Here is a 14,871-nt window from a genome sequence, read left to right as displayed (position 1 = left end):
AAGTAAGGAGCTAAATAAATTCTAAGGACATTTTGACTTCTACAAATATGTGATTCAATGGCAATAAATATTTATGCCCCCCTCTACTCTGTGTCTACCACTGTGCTAGCTGTTACAGATATGTGATAAAATGACTCCCACCAGGGAGTTCACAGGTTCCTGAGGGAAGCAGTAAGCAAATCATGATAGTACAATTTGTTTTCTGCAGCTGTAGATGTCAGCCTAATGTGCTTTAGGAACCTAGAGGAAAGAATACCTAGCTCTGGGAAGCAGAGAGGGTATCTTCTGGTTATTTTCCCATTATCCACCGCAACTTTCGCACTTTTTAGCATTGCTGATCATACCAGGCATCCTGAAATTCCAGAGAACTTGACTCCACTGTGCCTCTAAATGTAAAGCTTGAGCTCATTCAATCAAAAATCTTAGAACTCAGGTTGAGAATTTTGGAACACACACATAATGAACACAGGAGAGGAATCCTAATACCTTTATTCTACTTTCTCTTCTGAATACTGATACACCAGTAATACAGGAATACAAGGTACATTGCCTCCACAGTTGATGTCAATTACAGTGTATAATAAAATGTGTTCCTAATCTATTTTAATACCTGAAGACTATTCCTGTTACCTGAAATTGTACCTAATATGAAAATTTAACAGCCATTTTTTAAAAAAAGATTTTTATTTCTTTATTTGAGAGAGACAGAGCATGAGGGTGGGGTGAAGGGCAGAGGGAGAAGCAGACTCCCCACTGAGCCAGGAGCCAGATGTGGGACTCGTTCCTGGGTCTTCAGGATCATGACTTGAGCCAGAGGCAGATGCTTAGCCAACTGAGCCACCCAGGCACTCTAAGAACCTGTTTTAAGCAAGTACCTTGAAAACTTTTACTCAAGGTTTTTTTTTTTTTTGTTTTGTTTTTTTTTTTTGGTCAGAGAGAGAGGGAGAGAGAGCGAGCACAGGCGGACAGAATGGCAGGCAGAGGCAGAGGGAGAAGCAGGCTCCCCGCCAAGCAAGGAGCCCGATGTGGGACTTGATCCCAGGACGCTGGGATGATGACCTGAGCCGAAGGCAGCTGCTTAACCAACTGAGCCACCCAGGCGTCCCTCAAGGTTTTTGAAGATGAGGATTAGAAGGTTAAATTAAACATGTTGTGAGAGAAGAAAAGAAAAATTAAATATGTGAGTTTGTGTATACTAGAAATAGAAAGTTAACTGATTTCTTATTTATTTTTTGGAACCAGTCTCCTGAGGAGTAAATTATTAACTTTTCAGTAGTTCAAAGAAATTCTCTATTTCTGTTTCCTTGATAACGTCTCTTCCACCTTCTGGCCTATAAATATCAACTTGGTATTCTATGTGTGTATTTTTTTTTTTTTTTTTTTAAAGATTTTATTTATTTATTTGACAGAGATCACAAGTAGATGGAGAGGCAGGCAGAGAGAGAGAGAGAGGGAAGCAGGCTTCTTGCTGAGCAGAGAGCCCGATGTGGGACTCGATCCCAGGACCCTGAGATCATGACCTGAGCCGAAGGCAGCGGCTTAACCCACTGAGCCACCCAGGCGCCCTGTATTTTTTTTTTTTAAACCAGATGATTTTTAGATAGCCTCTAATTTCCTTTTTTTCCCTGAAATTTTTTAACTTCAATTTTTTCTAGTATAAAATCACATCTTTAACTGTTTTATCTCTTCATTATTTTCATTAGGAAGCTACCACTGAGTTTTTATTTCTGTAAAATTCATGGATACTCATTCATCTTTTAAAAGAGAGGGAAAATCTCGTATTTGGCTATTATTCAAAGGAGAAGATTAATATGGATTTCCAGATCTCCATGGGAACACAGTTAAGTGTTTCCCCATGATTTATTTTCTAGAAATGGAGGGAAAAAACATCATTTCCATGGTGATACAAAGGTGAACTCAACAGAGATGGCCCTGAGGACATTGACATCCATAAGCACCTACAATTCTGCCACCTCCCTGATCACAAGTATGAGGTCCTCCTGAATTCAACCCAAAATGCCAGTGAGTGACTCTCTTAGAAAGATTTTTGTATCTTCTGAAGAATTAAAAAAAAAAAAAAAAACAACTTTCAGGGTTTGTCATGTGGTTATGGAAAGATGCATATAAAATAATCTGGGGGAAAAAAACTTCTTTGGAAATAGAGTAGTGCAGTTCAAGGCTCACTCTGGGGAAAAGAAGATGCAATAAGATACCTGTGAAATGACAATATGCCATTGCTTTTGGAGTTAGGAGAAAATCTCTTAACGTAGAGAGATTCTTAAAATTAGACGACCTCTAAACCAGTACACGTGCACCGCTCTCATGTAAGATCCTCACACAGAACCATTTCCCTTACCATTTGGCATTTCTGTAGATCCAGAAAATCCGTATTCAATTTGTGGCTGGTAGTTTTGTTTCTAGTGAGGAAGAATTATCAATTTCTTCCTTTTGTTGACATGCACTCAGTTACTTTATTTATTTTTATTATTTTTTTAAAGTAGATTCCCTACCTAGTATGGAACCCAGTGTGGGCTTTGAACTCATAACCTTGAGATCAAGACCTGAGCTGAGATCAAGAGTCAGATGGTCAGCCGACTGAGCCACCCAGGTGTCCCTCCTAGGTTAGTTTTAGGACATGGTATCTGTGTGCTTAAGTAAAAAAGAAGACCATACTACTTGTTTAGCATAATTCAACAAGAGAGAACAGCGTATAGAATAGAGCAGACTTGGTTTGTGTTCTACTTGATTAATGAGTTCATTTATTCAAGAAAAATAAATTGAATATATGCTCCGTGCCTAGTATTGTGCATAAACCCGAGAATACACACACAAAACAAGAAATAAAAAGATAGAGACATAAAAGTTATTTTCCCTTGGCAATCTTAAGTGAGTATAAAATAATAAAGGTCATAGAAGAAGTAAGAACAAGGGATGTTGGTAACATTTAGGAGCAGCTTCTGTCTCAGCTAAGACAGGGGTCTTGCCTTGGAGTTTAAATAATGTAGGATGGAACCAAGTAGGGGTGGGAAGGGGAACTGTGTAGAGAACACCAAGGTGTGACTTAGCCTGAGACATTAGGAAAATTGCTTCACCATGACTGAAAGGATGGAGGCAGGTGTGGGGAATGCTGGAAAAAGAGCTAGCATGTTGATCAAGAACATTTTTGCAGGGTTATCTAGGCTGTTCTCAACATTTAAACTCACATGGTGCAATTGGATTTGGTTTCTAAGAAACAACACTGTTTCTTAGAGGCTGTATTGGAGAGAGATTCGAAGCCCAGGAAATTGTAAGCAGAGAAACCAATTAGGAACCCATGTGAGTGGTTTCATTATCCACCATGGGAACAATACAGATATTTTACCCATTGAAAGAAATATCTGAATTTTATGGATAATGTTTGCTTTTATATCAATGTATTGGTCTAAGACATAAATTGCCAAGTGACTTATGAGCATTCTCTGGTCCAACTATGTGCTGGTTCCTTCTGTCTAAAATAAGTAATTAAAAAAAAATTTTATAAACATATAATGTATTATTAGCCCCAGGGGTACAGGTCTGTGAATCGCCAGGTTTACACACTTCACAGCACTCACCATAGCACATACCCTTCCCAATGTCCATAACCCCACCACCCTCTCCCTACACCCCTCCCCCCAACCCCCCTCAGTTTGTTTTGTAAGATTAAGAGTCTCTTATGGTTTGTCTCCCTCCCAATCCCATCTTGTTTCACTTATTCTTTTCCTACCCCTCAAACCCCCCACATTGCATCTCCACTTCCTCATATCAGGGAGATCATATGATAGTTGTCTTTCTCCGATTGTAAAATAAGTGAGTTTTAATGTGTTTAGATTCACCAGGTAATTTGAAACCCAGTTTGTCACATTTTCCACCCCTGTATTTTTAACTCCTGAGGTTGCCATCTTGCCCTTGTAGAGCTGAACTATGTGTGTTTGTTAACACTCATTTAAATATATATTTAATATATATTTATATAAATACATAACTAAAAATTTTGGATGTCACATTATACTTTTTGTGTGGATCCCCTTGATTTGGGTCATCCTTTCTTTGTATGTTCTGCTGATTTTCATTTTTTATTTTTTTTAAGATTTTATTTATTTGGGAGAGAGAAAGAATGCACGGGTTCATGTGAAACAGAGGGGCAGAGCAAGAGAATCTTTAAGCAGAATCCCTGCTGAGCATGGAGCCCAACGAGGGGCTCTATCTTACAAACCTGAGATCATTACCTGAGTGGAAATTAAAAGTCTGGTGCTTAACTGACTGAACTACATAGACGCCCCTGTTCTCCTTGTTTTTAAGGTAATTTTTAGGGGCACCTGGGTGGCTCAGTGGGTTAAAGCCTCTGCCTTAGGCTCGGGTCATGATCCCAGGGTCCTGGGATCGAGCCCCACATCGGGCTCTCTGCTCAGCAGGGACCCTGCTTCCTCCTCTCTCTCTCTGCCTGCCTCTCTGCCTACTTGTGATCTCTGTCTGTCAAATAAATAAAATCTTTTTTAAAAAAGTAATTTTTATGATTAGGTTTAGCATTAACAATAACATATTTGAAATTATTTGACAAATTTGACCACATTTTAAGTCTAGACTTTTATTTTAGTAAGTAAAAGGAATTTCTGCACAGTCTAATATATCCTCTTGGGATATATTTGTCAATAAGTAATAACATATTTTCTTCTATAAGTTATTTCGACATGAAATTGTACCATTTGCGAGCTTTGCAGTTATTTCTGTATATTTTTTGATTACTGGGCTGGGCTTATCAAGTTTAAGTCTTAGAAAAATATACTTTTACTAGATTTTTCCAGAAATAAGATGAATAATAATTTCATATTAGCTTCCAAGGCTTGGGAAGCTTCCATGCAATTTAAAATGTGTGTTATATAACTGAGTATGTAAAGATATTACAATTTTTAATTTTTTTCACGAAAGTAACTCTTCATATTTTATTAGTTGGCATCATAAATTATAAAAATCTTGACAATGGTATCATTGAGCATATAGTAGACATACCTATGTTTATATCCTATATTTTTCTTTTTTTACATTTATTTAGCCAGTGTATGAGCTTAAATGAGTGTTTTTCTGTTCTTGAACTGTTTAATGTGCTTTTTTAAAAAAAAATATTTTTTTATAAACGTTTAACGTATTATTAGCCCCAGGGGTACAGGTCTGTGAATCGCCAGGTTTACATACTTCACAGCACTCACCATAGAACATACCCTTCCCAATGTCCATACCCCACCACCCTTTCCCGACCCCGCTCCCCCCAGCAACCCTGTTTGTTTTGTGAGATGAGGAGTCTCTTATGGTTTGTCTCCCTCCCAATTCCATCTTGTTTCACTTATTCTTTTCCTATCCCCTTAACCCCCCACATTGCATCTCCACTTCCTCATATCAGGGAGACCATATGATAGTTGTCTTTCTCTGATAGACTTATTTCACTCAGCATAATACCCTCTAGTGCCATCCACATCATCGCAAATGGCAAGATTTCATTTCTTTTGATGGCTGCATAGTATTCCATTGTGTATATATACCACCTCTTCTTTACCCATTCATCTGTTGATAGACATCTAGGTTCTTTCCATAGTTTGGCTATTGTGGACATTGCTGCTATAAACATTTGGGAGCACTTGGCCTTTCGGATCACTATGTTTGAATCTTTAGGGTAAATACCCAGTAGGGCAATTGCTGGGTCATAGGGTAGGTATATTTTCAACTTCTTGAGGAATCTCCATGCTGTTTTCCAGAGTGGTTGCACCAGATTGCATTCCCACCAAAAGTGTAGGAGGGTTCCACTTTCTCTGTATCCTCACCAGCATCTGTCATTTCCTGACTTATTAATTTTCGCCATTCTGACTGGTGTGAGGTGCTATTTCATTGTGGTTTTGATTTGTATTTCCCTGATGCCAAGTGATATGGGACATTTTTTCATGAGTCTATTGGCCATCTGGATGTCTTCTTTGCAGAAATGTCTGTTCATGTCTTCTTCCCATTTCTTGATTGGATTATTTGTTCTTTGGGTGTTGAGTTTGATAAGCTCTTTATAGATTTTGGACACTAGCCCTTTATCTGATATGTCGTTTGCAAATATCTTCTCCCATTCTGTCAGTTGTCTTTTGGTTTTGTTAACTGTTTCCTTTGCTGTGCAAAAGCTTTTGATCTTGATGAAGTCCCAATAGTTCATTTTTGCCCTTGCTTCCCTTGCCTTTGGCGATGTTCCTAGGACGAAGTTGCTGCAGCTGAGGTTGAAGAGGTTGCTGCCTGTGTTCTTCTCAAGGATTTTGATGGATTCCTTTCTCACATTGAGGTCCTTCATCCATTTTGAGTCTATTTTTGTGTGTGGTGTAAGGAAATGATCCAATTTCATTTTTCTGCATGTGGCTGTCCAATTTTCCCAGCACCATTTATTGAAGAGGCTGTCTTTTGTCCATTGGACATTCTCCCCTGCTTTGTTGAATATTAGTTGACCATAGAGTTGAGAGTCTACTTCTGGGCTCTCTATTCTGTTCCATTGATCTATATGTTTGTTTTTGTGCCAGTTCCATACTCTCTTGATAATGATAGCTTTGTAATAGAGCTTGAAGTCCGGAATTGTGATGCCACCAACTTTGGCTTTCTTTTTCAATATTCCTTTGGCTATTAGAGGTCTTTTCTGGTTCCATATGAATTTTAGGATTGTTTGTTTCATTTCTTTGAAAAAATGGGTGGGATTTTGATAGGGACTGCATTAAATGTGTAGATTGCTTTAGGTAGCATAGACATTTTCACAATATTTGTTCTTCCAATCCAGGAGCATGGAACATTTTTCCATTTCTTTGTGTCTTCCTCAATTTCTTTCATGAGTACTTTATAGTTTTCTGAGTATAGATTCTTTGCCTCTCTGGGTAGATTTATTCCTAGCTACCTTATGGTTTGGGGTGCAATTGTAAGTGGGATTGACTCCTTAATTTCTCTTTCTTCTGTCTTGTTGTTGGTGTAGAGAAATGCAACTGATTTCTGTGCATTGATTTTATATCCTGACACTTTACTGAATTCCTGTACAAGTTCTAGCAGTTTTGGAGTGGAGTCTTTTGGGTTTTCCACATATGGTATCATATCATCTGCGAAGAGTGATAGTTTGACTTCTTCTTTGCCTATTTGGATGCCTTTAATTCCCTTTTGTTGTCTGATTGCTGAGGCTAGGGCTTCTAGTACTATGTTGAATACCAGTGGTGATAATGGGCATCCCTGCCGTGTTCCTGACCTTAGCAGAAAAGCTTTCAGTTTTTCTCCATTGAGAATGATATTTGCGGTGGGTTTTTCATAGATGGCTATTGATAATATTGAGGTATGTGCCCTCTATCCCTACACTTTGAAGAGTTTTGATCAGGAAGGGATGCTGTACTTTGTCAAATGCTTTTTCAGCATCTATTGAGAGTATCATATGGTTATTGTTCTTCCTTTTATTAATGTATTGTATCACATTGATTGATTTGTGGATGTTGAACCAGCCTTGCAGCCCTGGAATAAATCCCACTTGGTCATGGTGAATAATCCTTTTAATGTACTTTTGGATCCTATTGGCTAGTATTTTGGCGAGAATTTTCACATCTGTGTTCATCAAGGATATTAATCTGTAATTCTCTTTTTTGATGGGATCCTTGTCTGATTTGGGGATCAAGGTGATGCTGGCCTCATAAAATGAGTTTGGAAGTTTTCCTTCCATTTCTATTTTTTGGAACAGTTTCAGGAGAATAGGAATTAGTTCTTTAAATGTTTGGTAGAATTTCCCTGGGAAGCCGTCTGGCCCTGGGCTTTTGTTTGTTTGGAGATTTTTGATGACTTTTTCAATCTCCTTACTGGTTATGGGTCTGTTCAAGTTTTCTGTTTCTTCCTGGTTCAGTTGTGGTCATTTATATGACTCTAGGAATTCATCCATTTCTTCCAGATTATCAAATTTGTTGGCGTAGAGTTGCTCATAGTATGTTCTTATAATTGTTTGTATATCTTTGGTGTTGGTTATGATCTCTCCTCTTTCATTCGTGATTTTATTTATTTGGGTCCTTTCTCTTTTCTTTTTGATAAGTCTGGCCAGGGGTTTATCAATCTTTTTTTTTATTTTTTTAAAATTTATTTTCAGCATAACAGTAGTCACTGTTTTTGTACCACACCCAATGCTACATGCAATCTGTGCCCTCTCTAATACCCACCACCTGGTTCCCTCAACCTCCCACCCCCCCACCTCTTCAAACCCTTCAGATTGTTTTTCAGAGTCCACAGTCTCTCTTTGTTCACCTCCCCTTCCAATTTCCCCCAACTCCCTTCTCCTAACTCCCCATGTCCTCCATGCTATTTGTTATGCTCCACAAATAAGTGAAACCATATGATAATTGACTCTCTCTGCTTGACTTATTTCACTCAGCATAATCTCTTCCAGTCCCGTCCATGTTGCTACAAAAGCTGGGTATTCATCCTTTCTGGTGGAAGCATAATACTCCATAGTGTATATGGACCACATCTTCCTTATCCATTCGTCCATTGAAGAACATCTTGGTTCTTTCCACAGTTTGGCAACCATGGCCATTGCTGCTATAAACATTGGGCTCCAGATGGCCCTTCTTTTCACTACATCTGTATCTTTGGGGTATATACCCAGTAATGCAATTGCAGGGTCATAGGGAAGTTCTATTTTTAATTTCTTGAGGAATCTCCACACTGTTCTCCAAAGTGGTTGCACCAATTTGCATTCCCACCAACAGTGTAAGAAGGTTCCCCTTTCTCCACATCCCCTCCAACACATGTTGTTTCCTGTCTTGCTAATTTTGGCCATTCTAAGTGGTGTAAGGTGGTATCTCAATGTGGTTTTAATTTGAATCTCCCTGATGGCTAGTGATGATGAACATTTTTTCACATGTCTGATAGCCATTTGTATGTCTTCATTGGAGAAGTGTCTGTTCATATCTTCTGCCCATTTTTTGATATGATTATCTGGTTTGTGTGTGTTGAGTTTGAGGAGTTCTTTATAGATCCTGGATATCAATATTTTGTCTGTATTGTCATTTGCAAGTATCTTCTCCCATTCCATGGGTTGCCCCTTTGTTTTGTTGACTGTTTCCTTTGCTGTGCAGAAGCTTTTGTTTTTGATGAAGTCCCAAAAGTTTATTTTGGCTTTTGTTTCCTTTGCCTTTTTCTTTCAAAGAACCAGCTCCTAGTTTCGTTGATTTGTTCTAATTTTTTTTTTGTTTCTATTTCATTTATTTCTGCTCTGATCTTCATTATTTCTCTTCTCCTTCTCTTTCTTTCTTTCTTTTTTTTTTAAGATTTTATTTATTTATTTGAGAGAGAGACAGTGAGAGAGAGCCTGAGTGAGGAGAAGGTCAGAGAGAGAAGCAGACTCCCCGTGGAGCTGGGAGCCTGATGGGGGACTTGATCCTGGGACTCCAGGATCATGACCTGAGCCGAAGGCAGTCATCCAATGAGCCACCCAGGAGTCCCGGGTTTAGGCTTTTTTTGTTGTTCTTTCTCCAGCTCCTTTAGGTGTAGGGTTTGGTTGTGTATTTGAGACCTTTCTTGTTTTTTGAGAAAGGCTTGTATTGCTATATATTTTCCTCTCAGGCCTGCCTTTGCTGTGTTTAATGTGCTTTTAATCTTCTACCAATATTTCAAGAATTGAGCTTGATAACTCAGTAACTATAAACTTAGGGATCTACTGCTTCTTACTATTAAATAGAACAATACCTTGAATAACCAGGTGAGATTTAACAAGACAGGTAAATTGTTGCTATTGGAAGCCCAATAATCCAGGGAATAGTCTGTAGGCATTTCTTATCAGAGTGGTGAATGAGTCTGGAGACCAAATAAAACTATTCCTACTACATAATAAAAATAGCAAACAAGTATTTATTATTTACAATGTGCTAAGTACTTCTAAGCAATGAAGTGGGAAGAATTGATTTGATTGTTACAGTACTCTTATAATGATTTTTAAAAATAAGTAAATCAAGGGCGCCTGGGTGGCTCAGTGGGTTAAGCCTCTCCCTTTGGCTCAGGTCGTGATCTCGGGGTCCTGGGATCGAGTCCCACATCGGGCTCTCTGCTCGGCAGGGAGCCTGCTTCCTCCTCTCTCTCTCTCTCTCTCTCTCTGCCTGCCTCTCTGCCTACTTGTGATCTCTGTCAAGTGAATAGATGGATTCTTTAAAAAAAAAAAAAAAAGTAAATCAAGGTACAAAATAGTTAACTGACCTGGCTCATAAAACATATTATTAAGTGGTAGTGTTTTGTATTTGAACCTAAAAAATCTTAGTTATAGAGTGAACTTGTAGGATGAAACCAGGGAAATGCTTTACTATATGGAGTATGATAGGTGCTTGAGCCACTGTTATTTGTATATTTCTTTTGATGTCAGATGTCATTGAAAAGCTTTTATTACAGTGGCATTGGGGTAGCACCATTGGTTGAGTGTCTGACTCTTGATTCTGACTTGGTTCATGATCTAATAAGGGTCCTGAGATGGAGCCCTACATTGGGCTCTAGGCTCAGTGGAGAGTCAGCTTAAGATTCTCTCTGCCCCTCTCCCTCTGCCCCTTGCCTCTCCTCTCTCTCTTTCTTCCTCTCTAAAAAAAAACCTTTTTATTATAGAATTTTTCAAATACTTGCAAAAATAGAGGGAATTTCTTCATACCCATTATGCTGCTACAGTAATAACCCAATTTTGTTTAATCTATATTCCCATCCATACCCCTTCAGAAAACTGAATTTCTTTAAAGAAATCCAAAATATTATAGTATCTTATTTTAAAAAATAGAGAACTATGATACCATTATTAAAATTTTAAAAATTGTTAATATTGTTCTATATGCAGTTACATCCTATATTTGATTTGCATGGAAGCTTTCCCAAGCCTTGAAAACTAATAAGAAATTGTCATTTCAGTATTTCTGAAATTTCTGAAAAAATCTAGTCAAAGCTATTTTTCTAAGTTATAACTTGTTGAGTCTGGACCAGTACCAGGCAATAGCAGGTAATTCATAAAATAAATACTGACTTTAACTTCTTTAAAATGTGAAACAAATATGTATACTATTGGTTTTTCTTCTGTTTTAATTGCCCTGTTTAATATGTAACTTCATGTTCTCTGTTTTTTTTAAATACTAAAATCCACCTTGCATCCATTATTGAAAGTCTAATAATTTTTCCTGTTCCTTATTAAGTAAGGACTTCTTCATACCATTATGAACAGCATTGGAATTATTGAAATGCTGTATTTGGCCATCATTTACTCTTCTGACAACTCCCACTCTATTTCAGCTTCTTGAACATTGAGATTCTTTGTACTTTCAGTAGAATGGTTTGGAGAAAACTTAGTTCTTAGCAGAAATGGGATATTACTACAGCGAAAGTCTGTTAAGAAGCCTTCTATACTTCAAAATGAAGTGACAGGTATGCTGAGCTAAAAGTCATACACTCTTTAATTCACTTCCCTGTCACTTCCCAGAGACAAGGTGCTATAAAAATTATCTCAGTGGAATGGCAACTACAAAGGAAAATTTCCTTTGGAGGCGGGGGGCTCATAGAATTTCTAAACTTTGGTATGTATTCTTTGCACCTCAAGTGTTGCACTGGAATGAGCCAAAGTGGTGTATACTATATGGGAGAAACTTAATAATAGCTGTTGTTGAGAATGAACAGAAGGAAAAGGGGACACACAGGAATGAATTTCTTGGCACATGTCATACTTCAGGCAATTGACTTTTTTACATCATTGAATCTTTAAGACAACCCTAGCAAGAAGCCATTATCCCCATTTTAAAGATGTGGAAACAGAGATTTAGATCAATTTATGAAATCGTATGATAACACATGATTCAAGTGTTTGAACTGTAAAATTTTTGTTTTTACCACAATACTGTTATTAATCCCAAAGACCCTGTTATTATTTTATATTAAAAAAGAAGATATAAAAGGGTACTTTAGAGTATGAAAAAGTATTTTATATCATTGGGAAAAGGAAATTACTTTTCACTTAACTGAATTGGTAGAGTTGTCCATTTCCTTGGAAAAAAGTTAAATTTTGTGCATATTTCACATTATCTTAAAATTACTAAAAGGAGACCAAAACAGAAACTATAAATACTGTAGTAGGGAAAGATTTTCTAGCCTGGATATAAACCTCAAAAGCCATAAAGGATTAGATGGACAGATTTGGATACATTAGCATGAAAAACAGTGAATGGTTAAAGACATTATTAGCAAAGTTGGAAGGAAAAATGGGGAGAAACATTTACAATTGTATTTAAATAGAAAAAGCTTTAATACTTTGACTATATAGAAAAAGTGCAATGAAATATACAAGAAAGAAACTTCACTACCTAGAAGAGAATTAGACAATAGATAAGGAATAACGATTCACATTTGAATTGTAATGACTAAAAAAAAAAAATCTGACAAAAATGGACAAGTATTATAAAAGGAAATTAAAATGACAGTTTTCCATCTATCAAAAATGCAAAAGCAAGGTTAAACATTATTGATTTGATATTGATATTGATATCAGTTATCAATTTGATATTTGATATTTAATATTGATAGCAGTTTTGTGGGATAAGTGCATTTATACAACAGAATGAATGTTATTCATGTGAAAATGGCATATATGTTTATATGCTGACTTGTAAAGAGAGTTCATGATCTATTCTTCACCTGTAACAAAGCGGGTTTTAAATTCCATCATTTTGGTAGAAAGCTAAACAAAATTAGCTGTGTGTATAAATCTGTGTCTGTTCCCATCTTTCTTGCTATGAGATTAAACACAAAACATGTTGATATATAAGCAGATACATAGATATATAGATGGAATAATGTGTTGGTACCTCTATCATACTGGAGAAAGGAGATTATTTTCTTGTTATATACGCCTAAAACATTATGAAGGAATCATTGGATTATAAATGAGTTCTTTTAAAACTTGTTAATATAATCCTCTCTTATAATCAGAAGCAATTAACATGAATGAATTCAAATATTTTTTGTAAATTGTGAAATTACACCTTTGTTATAGACTTTTGGAACATTAGCTGTATTATTGTTATTATATTATTATTATATATAATATATTAGGAAATATGGAGGAAGGAAATGGACAACTCTACCAATTCAGTTAATATATTCTTTGTTAAGATGGTCTAATCTGCCTACCTCTCTCTTGGATGTTTTTCTTTGTATTTGATGACGTTATCATCTTTCCTGTCCTATAAAACAGACCTTGTGTATTTATGGATTCTGCTCTACAGTGATTCTCTGAGACTAGTTTGTTTTATTTAGCTTGTACATACATAGTTTGAAACCTTTTAAACCTGAAAAATAAATAAATAAATAAATATTTTATATATATATATATATAATACAGCTATAATATAGCTGTATTATTATTATTATATTATTATATTTGGAATATTAGCTGTATATTGCATACTGCTCAGGGTTTATAAAAAATCCTTATGAAATTACCATGATAATTATTACTTAGACTGGGAGAAAAATACCCAAGCTAGAGCATCAGTACAATCTCCCAAACATAATATATGTCTCTAAAAAGATGATCAATGCTGTCAAACATGAGAAAATGTATCCAAAATTGATTGATTGATTGATTTATAAAGATTTTATTTATTTGACAGAGATCACAAGTAGGCAGAGAGGCAGGCAGATAGGGGAAGCAGGCTCCCCACTGAGCAGAGAGCCTGATGCAGGGCTCGATCCCAGGACCCTGAGATCATGACCTGAACTGAAGGCAGAGGCTTTAACCCATTGAGCCACCGAGATGCCCCTCCAGAATATATTTAAAAATGGAAACACAGCTTCACCTTACCATCCATGCCTGAAATGAGCTCTAATCCTTTTATGTATGTAAAATTTTACATTGGTCATTGATAAGAACTGTAATAATTATACATGTGAAGGATAATGCCAATCTGAGAACAGTAGTTTTTATGGAGAGGAAAGGTTACTGGCATGTGGGTAGTGCTCAAGGAACTTAACTACCTTATTTGTAATTGCATGGGATGAAGAGGATGTATTCCTGTATTAGTTTGTTTAATTCAAATTTTAGAATTAAAGAATTGTACATTTGACAGGTTTGGAGGGTGATAGCTCTTTTTAGCCAAGGGGAGTTCCTAGGGCAGACCCTGAGCTGATGCCTCTCAATAGGCAGTACTCAGGGAAGCAGAGAATTAGCCTTCAGGTCCTGTATGGGGGGATCTCAAGAGCAGAGCCCAGTATCTGGTACAGTCCATCAACTTCTTCATGCAAGGTCTCAGTGCAGCTACCCCAGCATTCTGGTGGGCCTCTTTTCGTGGGGGAAATATCTGAGAAGGAGGTCAGTGGTAGACACTATAATCCACAACAACTCAAGATCATCTCAGGGCTGTAGCTGGTACTTACCATCTCCCTCTGATCTCCATTCTGAATTGCCTTCACTCTGAGCATTTTGCTGTCCTAAGTAGCTTACTTGATGGTGTGATCCAGACCCTCTGCACTGAGAGCTCTGAGTCCTTGTCCCATCCTTCTCCAGCTCTTGAACTTTTCCATTTAACTTAAAAAATGAGCAGGGGAATACCAAGAGATGATCGGATGGTTCACATTGGAGCCAAAAAATTACTTCTTTCCCTCCTTGTCAGGAGAAGATACAGCTTCTGTTAGCTAAGAGCCAGCAATCCCTGCCAGTATGATGACTCTTGTTTTTGACCCCCATCCCTCGGCACAAAGAAATCAAAGTAGGAGGGAGGCAGCTGCAGTTTAATGTTCAGCAAGACTCTTGCTCTATCTTAGTGCCCCTTTGAGAGCCAGGACTTGTAAACCTACAAAGCACAAGAC

The 14,871-nt window shown here is 37.2% G+C and overlaps 1 long non-coding RNA gene across 1 annotated transcript in view; it reads right to left on the bottom strand.

Annotated features, from left to right (window-relative positions):
- The window catches only part of LOC125100625 (uncharacterized), a 49,084-nt gene extending 34,539 nt beyond the window's left edge, over positions 1 to 14,545 (bottom strand). Inside the window, exon 1 of the long non-coding RNA XR_007127615.1 lies at positions 14,440 to 14,545. This is a non-coding gene — a long non-coding RNA (uncharacterized LOC125100625). The remainder of the gene's footprint in view (positions 1 to 14,439) is intronic.
- Between the last annotated feature and the right edge of the window lie 326 nt (positions 14,546 to 14,871).

This window comes from Lutra lutra, chromosome 5 (genome assembly GCF_902655055.1).
Source record: "Lutra lutra chromosome 5, mLutLut1.2, whole genome shotgun sequence".
NCBI lineage: Eukaryota > Metazoa > Chordata > Mammalia > Carnivora > Mustelidae > Lutra > Lutra lutra.
Note: the sequence above shows the minus strand (reverse complement) of the source record. Positions and strands in the feature narration are given on the sequence as shown.